General features: G+C 54.3%; 1 protein-coding gene across 5 annotated transcripts in view; it reads left to right on the top strand.

Annotated features, from left to right (window-relative positions):
- CALN1 (calneuron 1) overlaps positions 1–6,855 on the top strand; it is a 159,566-nt gene that overhangs the window by 28,415 nt on the left and 124,296 nt on the right. The window contains exons 1-2 of one of the 5 annotated variants that reach the window (XM_027704963.1): positions 884–1,148; positions 2,165–2,783. The exons of 1 other annotated variant lie outside the window; for it this stretch is intronic. The gene's annotated coding sequence lies outside the window, so the exon portion shown is untranslated. Of the gene's footprint in view, positions 1–883; positions 1,149–1,871; positions 2,784–6,855 lie in introns of those variants that run through there. 3 more of the 5 variants (XM_027704964.1, XM_027704965.1, XM_027704962.1) reach the window with 3 other exon arrangements.

Raw genomic sequence — 6,855 nt, 5'->3', positions numbered from 1 at the left:
GGGGGGGGGGGGGGGGGGGGGGGGGGGGGGGGGGGGGGGGTCAGGCTCTGCTCCCGGGGAACAAGTGATGAGAAGAACCACCAGGAGAGGTTCAGGTTGGACATTAGGAAAGATTTCTTCATGGAAAGGATGGTTGGGTCCTGGCATAGCTGCCCAGGGGAGTTATCATCCCTGGAAGTGTTCAAAAGGTGTGTGGATGTGGCACCTGGGGACATGGCTTAGTAGTGGGCTTGGCAGTACTGGGTTAATTGTTTGACTTAATGATCCTGGAGGTCTTTTCCAACCTTAATGATTCTGTGATTCTAAAAAAAGGAACTGGCAGCTGAACCCCCCCTCCTTGCCAAGAAGAGACCTGGAGAGCCTTTGGAGAGCCAACTTCCCGAGGGGCTCAGCCCCACAGGAGCGATTCCTCTCCGGGGTTTAGTTCAAGGAGCATTTGGACGATGCTCCGGGGCACAGGGTGTGACCCTGGGATGGGCCCGTGCAGGGCTGAGGGCTGGACTCGCCGCTCCTCGTGGGTCCCCCTCGGCACGTTCTGTGCCCCCGCGATCCTCGGGGTCGTGCCTTTGCCCGGAGGGGCGGGGGGCGGCCGGAGCAGGGCGGGGGCCGGACCCTCTCGGTGCGCGCAGCATCCCGGCGGGGTTCGGGGCTGGAGGACGGGGAGGAGGGGGCGGCCGGCACCGAGGCAGTGGCGATGAAGGGGTTATGGAGGGGGGGCCCTGCCGCAAGGTTGGCCGCGGCGGAGGGTGGTCCCAGCCGGGCGCTGCGCCGCCGCCCTGGCCGGGGGTGCCGGGGGGAGCGCGGCGCGGCGCGGCGGGGCTCGGGCTGCGCTCGGGGGGCTGCGGGGGCCATGGGGCGCTGAGCCGGGGCTGCCGCGCCGCGCCGCACCCCTCCTCCTCCTCCGCCAGCACCCCCTCTTCGCCTTTCGTTTCTTCGCTTGTTTTCTTCGATTCCATCCGTTTTCGTGGGGGTTTTATATATATTTTTTTTTCCTCTCTCTCTCTCCGCCATCCTCGCCGCCCAGATCTCTCTCTCTGTGCCTCCTCCCTCCTTTGAACAAGTCGGCTAAAGGAGAGATCTGGAGTGGGGAGGGGGGGGGGATAGTGGAGCCGAGCAAACCTGTGGCGGAGGAGCCGGCGGGTGGAGAGGTGAGTCGAGGAGGTGGCGAAGGATGGGGAGCAGCGGGTGCCCCCCAGGCGGGGAGGGGAGGGTTGGGAGGGAGCCGGCTGTGCCAACGCAGTGCCCTCCCCTGCCCGGCTGGGGGGGCACCCGCTGCTCCAGCGGGGACCGACCTGTTGGGGGGTTCATCCCACCCTCCCAGCGCGCTCAGACGGGGCGGGAGCTGCGCCGTCCCCCGCGGGGCACAGCGGGGTCCGCGGGCGGCCACGGGGGGTCTGCGGGTGTGGATGCTCGGGATGCTCATCCCCTCCAGGCGGGAACACTCGGTACCCCATCCCCTGGCGTGTGCGGCTAATTCCCGGTTCCCCCCCCTCTCCTGGGCTGTGTGCGGCTGTGGGCGCACACACGGGTGTTTGTGGAGTTGCCATGGAGCAGCAGAACAGCACTTTTGCTGCCCAGAAAACCTTTTTTCCTTAATTTCTTGGCCCTCTCCCGGTTCGCGCCGTGGGTGATGTAATGAGAGCTCGGTGTCTATGCGGTGTCCTGCTCCCGTGGAGTTCCACGGGAATGGAGAGCCCAGAGCAGAGGGAGCAGCCGCCATCTGTTTGAATAGATGGGTCCTAATGAATCTGTCAAAACCAACAAACGTCCTCGACAGAGGAATTTGGCCCCAAACACCTCCTGATGCCGCTGTCGGCAACCAAAAGACTCCCGGAGCGAGTCCTGCCTGTCACCCAGCTCCTGCTCGGAGCTGTCATTTATTCAGCCCAGCCCGGTTTTATTTCAGCTCTAATTTCGAGCCCAGGTTTAACACCTGACTTGCAGTGATTGCCTCCTGGTTTCCCCACCGAAGGGCTGCTCTGAGGGCGGCTGAGCTGCCGCTGTGTCCTGAGCGTGAGCTGTTCCTCCTGTTACTCACCAGCAGCTCAGACCTTTTCCACCCACCAAGTTTGAGTGTTTCCCGTGGAGCAGCCGCCTCCCCCCGAGCACCCGCCGCGCTGTGTCGCACTAATTCGCCGGGTGCCTCACAAGCTTTGTCTCTCAGTGGCTTTTGGAGAGTGTTGGAAGTCGCCGGGATCCAGATGGGCTCCGTCGGGAATGCTAGCGGGACGGGAGCGGCGCTGGGAGCGGCTCGCTGAGCTCTGGCCGGGCTGGGCTTGCCTGGAACTCCGCGGGAGGAGAGGTGTGTGATCCTGTGTGGCTTTGCCGGACTCCAAGAGGATCTGCTCGGTGCCTGGGAAATCGAATTCCCCCATTGTTCAGCTGTAAAATAGCTGCACCAGGCCGTGATTGGCAAAGGACTGGATGCCCAGGTTGCTTACATCACGTAGGCAGCTGCCACCGAAATGACACACTTGATTGAAGGCCAAAAGAACCATATACGTAACTGCCTGTGATTAAGCTCCATATGATGCCTCAGAGCAAGTAAAAACCCCTCCTTCATCTCAGCTTGCTTGTAACGAGACAGCCGTTGCAGGGATATCATTTGGGTCATGTTGTGGCTTTTGGGGGATTTTTTGGGGTTGTTTTGGGCTGGGTTTTTTTTTGCTTCTGGCTGTAAACTTCCATGACCTGCACCAATCTGCTGTTGCACCCTTGCGTGATGCCCCATGAGAGCCTGGTGCTGTAGGTGTGCTGGTAGCTGGGAATACAGATTTTATCAGGTAAGAGCTCCCAATGCCATATTTTTATCAAGGAATATTCCAGCTGGCTTCTTCTGGGGAGGGAGAGGGTCCTTGCATGTGCCCTGACCTGCGTGTGCGTGCGCTGGGACTTTATTTCTGGGAAGGGTTTGGTAGGGGAAGGTTCATCTTTGCAGTTTTGGGAGTCCTGGTGGGGGCTTAACTGTTTCCTGAGAGGATGCACTGGACCTGTAGCCAAATCCTCTCTGCACTGCACCTGTAGATAAAGGCTCTGCTCTGGCTCCAGGGAGGTGGTCTGTGTGTCTCCGGGCAGAATCCGACAGGGAGGTGAGGGATGGGGAAGGGTGGTGGATCCCGGCCAAATCCTGCTCCAGGTGAAGCTTCCAGGTAGTGTAAGGACCTCAGGGGTCTCTGCAGGGAGGGGTCTGCCCTGCAGGAGCTGGGCTCTGCTCCTGTACCCTCAGTGGTGTGCAGACCTCACCTGGTTCTCACAACACCTCCCTTAACTTCCCGGTGGGGCAGGATCAGGCCAGGGCTCGATCCTGCAAACTGATTTCAGCAGGGAACAAAAGCACTTTGCAAGCCCTGCTGTCGAATCCCAGGGCAAAACTTGGCTTGCAAAGGTGGGGGGAACAAAAACCCACTTGAAGGGAAATAGTTGGCCCAAATTTAACCAAAACCTCTTTCCTGCCCCGTCTCAGCAGGGTGGGGAGTCGGGGTCGTGCCTCCTCACTCCAAACTCACACTCTTCATTGTCATGCAGGGTTTGTCCAATCATAATGTGCTGGAGATTGTGCTGATGCAGCTTATTCCTACCAGATCATGATAGATAGATACATAAATATAGATGGATTTCCAAACAACATTTTGGTGGCTGCTTGTCCAGGCTTTCCTTCCTCAGCCCAAAGCCCAGCCCAGTGTCGGGCTTTAAATGGCTGGTCCTGTGCGTCTCCCACAGCCTCCAGAAAACCTCCCCCTGTAAGTTCAACTGCAATGCAAGTCTTCTCATTATGTTTTTCTTTAAAAGCCTGGCTTGACCCATAGCGAGATGATGGTGTTGTGCATGTTTTACCTTCCAGAGTTGTTGTGAACTGGACAAAAAGCCCACAGAGAAGCTGCTGGGCTTAGAAACACCAGCAAACATCCTTTTAGCCCATTTGGGCACATGGAACTTTTATTGATCCGGCATGAAATATGGCAGGCAATCTGTTAGGAGATGGAAAACGAACCAGGCAGAGCTTTTTCAGCAAATGTTGGGGATGTTGAAAGGGTCTGAGAGAGCTCATTTTAACCAGGTGCCTTCTTAAGGTAAACTGAAAGGATTTTTTTATGAGTCAGTTTTATTCAGTTTTATACAGTCCCCAGCTAAAGATACATTGGTTAACTCAGCACTTAACTGGGGGGATTGATCATATGGAGAAGCTCTGCAAGGCTGGGAGGGTTTCATTGTTTTTTTAACCTGTGAATGTATTAATGTTAAAAGTGTAAGCACGAAACCAAAGTAAATGCTGGGTATTATGCAATAGTTCTTGGGCTATCATGGAAAGAGGGCAATAGAAACAAACTGCTTTACAGGTCTGCTTTTAATTAAATGCAGCCTACTTTGATAAAAGCACCAAAATGTGAACATATTTCTCAGAATAAAGGCATTAAGCAGGGGCAATAAAAGCCACAATCTGGATTTAGTCTGTTGAACCTGAAGTCCACAGGCAGGACATGGAAAATGTAGAGAAATTCAGTGGGTGGTTCTAAAACTGCCCTCTCATTCCCTGAACTTAATATCTGCTTGTGGAGGCTTGCTGGGCATGATTGCATATACATTTTTACAGCATGATAAAAGAAACCCTTAAACATCTGCACTGCATGTTGTCCTCAGGTCTGCTCACAGCTGAGGCTTCCAGGCAGCTCAGACCTCCCTTTTCCAGCCATTATCAAGCCATTTAACCTGGATGGGGGGTTTGGACCTGTGCTGTTTGTTGCCTGTAGCCTTCCCCTCCTGTGTTGGCATCTCAGCAGCTTCAGGGGGTGTCTCCTGAGGTTCAAAGCGGGGTGACAAGGGGCAGAAGCTGCCAGGTTTGTGTCCGAACCACGGCAGTGAGCGATGCCCAGCAGCGCTGGGGGAGCTGCTGCTCTGGGGCTTTCTGAGCCACCCCTTTTCCTTCCCCTCCTGTTTATTGAAGTCCTTCCCCTCCTGTTTATTGAAGTCCTTCTCCGTGGTCTCTGCAGAAGGGGGTTGGATATTTAGAAACGCACCAAGCCCCAAAATGGGGCTGCTTTGCCTTTTAAATCGATGCTGGGTTTGCCTGTGGTCACTCAGGTCCTGGAGGAGGCTGGTGTGGGATGACACAGGTGACAGTGCTGTGGGTATGTGTGTGCAGGGAAAGCTCTGTGTGCCAACAGTTTCCTTGGGATCTCTTTATCCTGGATGCTGGCACATTAAACATTAATGTGAGCGAGCCTGAGGACCTGGAACATTGTCCAGGCGAGGGAACGGCCGCCACTGACATCCTGCACCAGCTCCACTTTGGCTTCGTTCCTTCCTAACCCAAATTCCCTGTATTTGGGCTCTTCCCTGCCGAGGCCTGATCCTGCAAACAGGTCAGTAGGGCAGAGCCTCCCTGAAGACCAGGATCCTCTTTAATGAGCTCCTCTGCACCCTCCTCTGTTTGCAGGACCGTGGCTGTTTGCCCAGATCCCAGAAGGGTTTGAGGGGTCACCTCACCCCACAAAGCCTCAAACAGCTGAGCACACAGCTCAGGGGAGCACTGGTGCTCCCACCCTGTCCCACTGCAGGTAACTGGAGTGGCTGTGGCTCCTGAGGGGGAAGAGGGTCCCATGGGCACGTGTTTAAAACCTGGGCATGTTTGTGCTGCTAATTGGCACCTTCTCAAAGGGTTTGAGGACGGATCCAGAGGCTCCCAGGGATGTCACAGTAATGTGTTCTTTGAGGTATATTTATATATACAGCCTTGATCTTGGATACTCTGCTGTGACCCCTTTTAAAAGCAGCAGTTGAAGAAAAATGGCCTCTCCACACTCTTTTTTCCTCCTGCATATTGTTGACCTCTTCCAGGGCACTGATTTCCCCCTGGGAGAGCTGCCGGCACATCAACTACTATGCAAATGAGATTCCAACTAGTTGATCAACCCTGCCAGGTATTGAGGTTGGGAACAGCCAGCCCCAAAAGCAAATCCCAGGAAAAAACAAGCAAATGAAGTCTCCAGAACTGTTTCCAATTATTCAGCCTCGCTGCTTCTCCTTATGTTTCAAGAAGAAACATGTAAATCTCTCTGGGTCGAGCTTGTTTACAGAGTGCTTGTGGGTTTAAAATCCAGCCAGCATCAGGTTTCTGTTGTACATTTCCTGCAAATAAATGCTGAAATAAAAATAAGGATGCTGTAATTTGTGCCACCCCAAGAGCTAAATATTGTGCTCCGGCAGGAAATGAACGTTTGGGTTTCTCAGAGCAGCTTTACTACTCCCAATCTTCCAAAGACCAGGAGCTTGCAAGGAAAGAAGCACAGACTTACACAGACTTGGGAATTAAGGTTGTGGATGATGAGGTGCTCCAGCACATGCTCAGATCTGGCTGAATCCAAGTGCTTCCCAGATCTTATCCCTTGGAGAAGACCCACTCCCAGTGAATGCGCACGTAGGGGGGTCACTGAGGTTTGGGGTTTAGTTACAAACTCTTGCCATAAACAGCTAAATAGTGCAGTGGTTGGTGTTAAACAGCTGCTCTGGATGGACAATGGATAGAAAGATGAATGGATTCATTCCCAGGTCACATTTGCCAGTAGTGCTGCAAGTCCTGTGTGTCCAAAGGCAGCTGACACTTCCAGTTTTCTGCAGGAGTGAAATCCTGGGCACAACAGTCTCTGAACCCTCTCTCACCACAGCCTGGTCCTGGTTTAGTGTTAGTTAATAACCAGCCTGGAAGTGGTTCTGGAAGCTTCTTGTTGGGGCAGGTCTTTCTTTGGGTCAGTTAACCCTCTCCCTGCAAGAGAACTGGGATCCTCTTTGTGAATCCAGATCCTCTTTGTGTGAATCTGAATCCTCTTTTGGGGAATCTGAATCCTCTGTGTGTGAATC

Source organism: Neopelma chrysocephalum, unplaced genomic scaffold (assembly GCF_003984885.1).
Source record: "Neopelma chrysocephalum unplaced genomic scaffold, ASM398488v2 Primary Assembly neopelma1_299, whole genome shotgun sequence".
Lineage (NCBI taxonomy): Eukaryota > Metazoa > Chordata > Aves > Passeriformes > Pipridae > Neopelma > Neopelma chrysocephalum.
The sequence above is the reverse complement of the archived record's forward strand: the minus strand, read 5'-3'. Positions and strand labels throughout refer to the sequence as shown.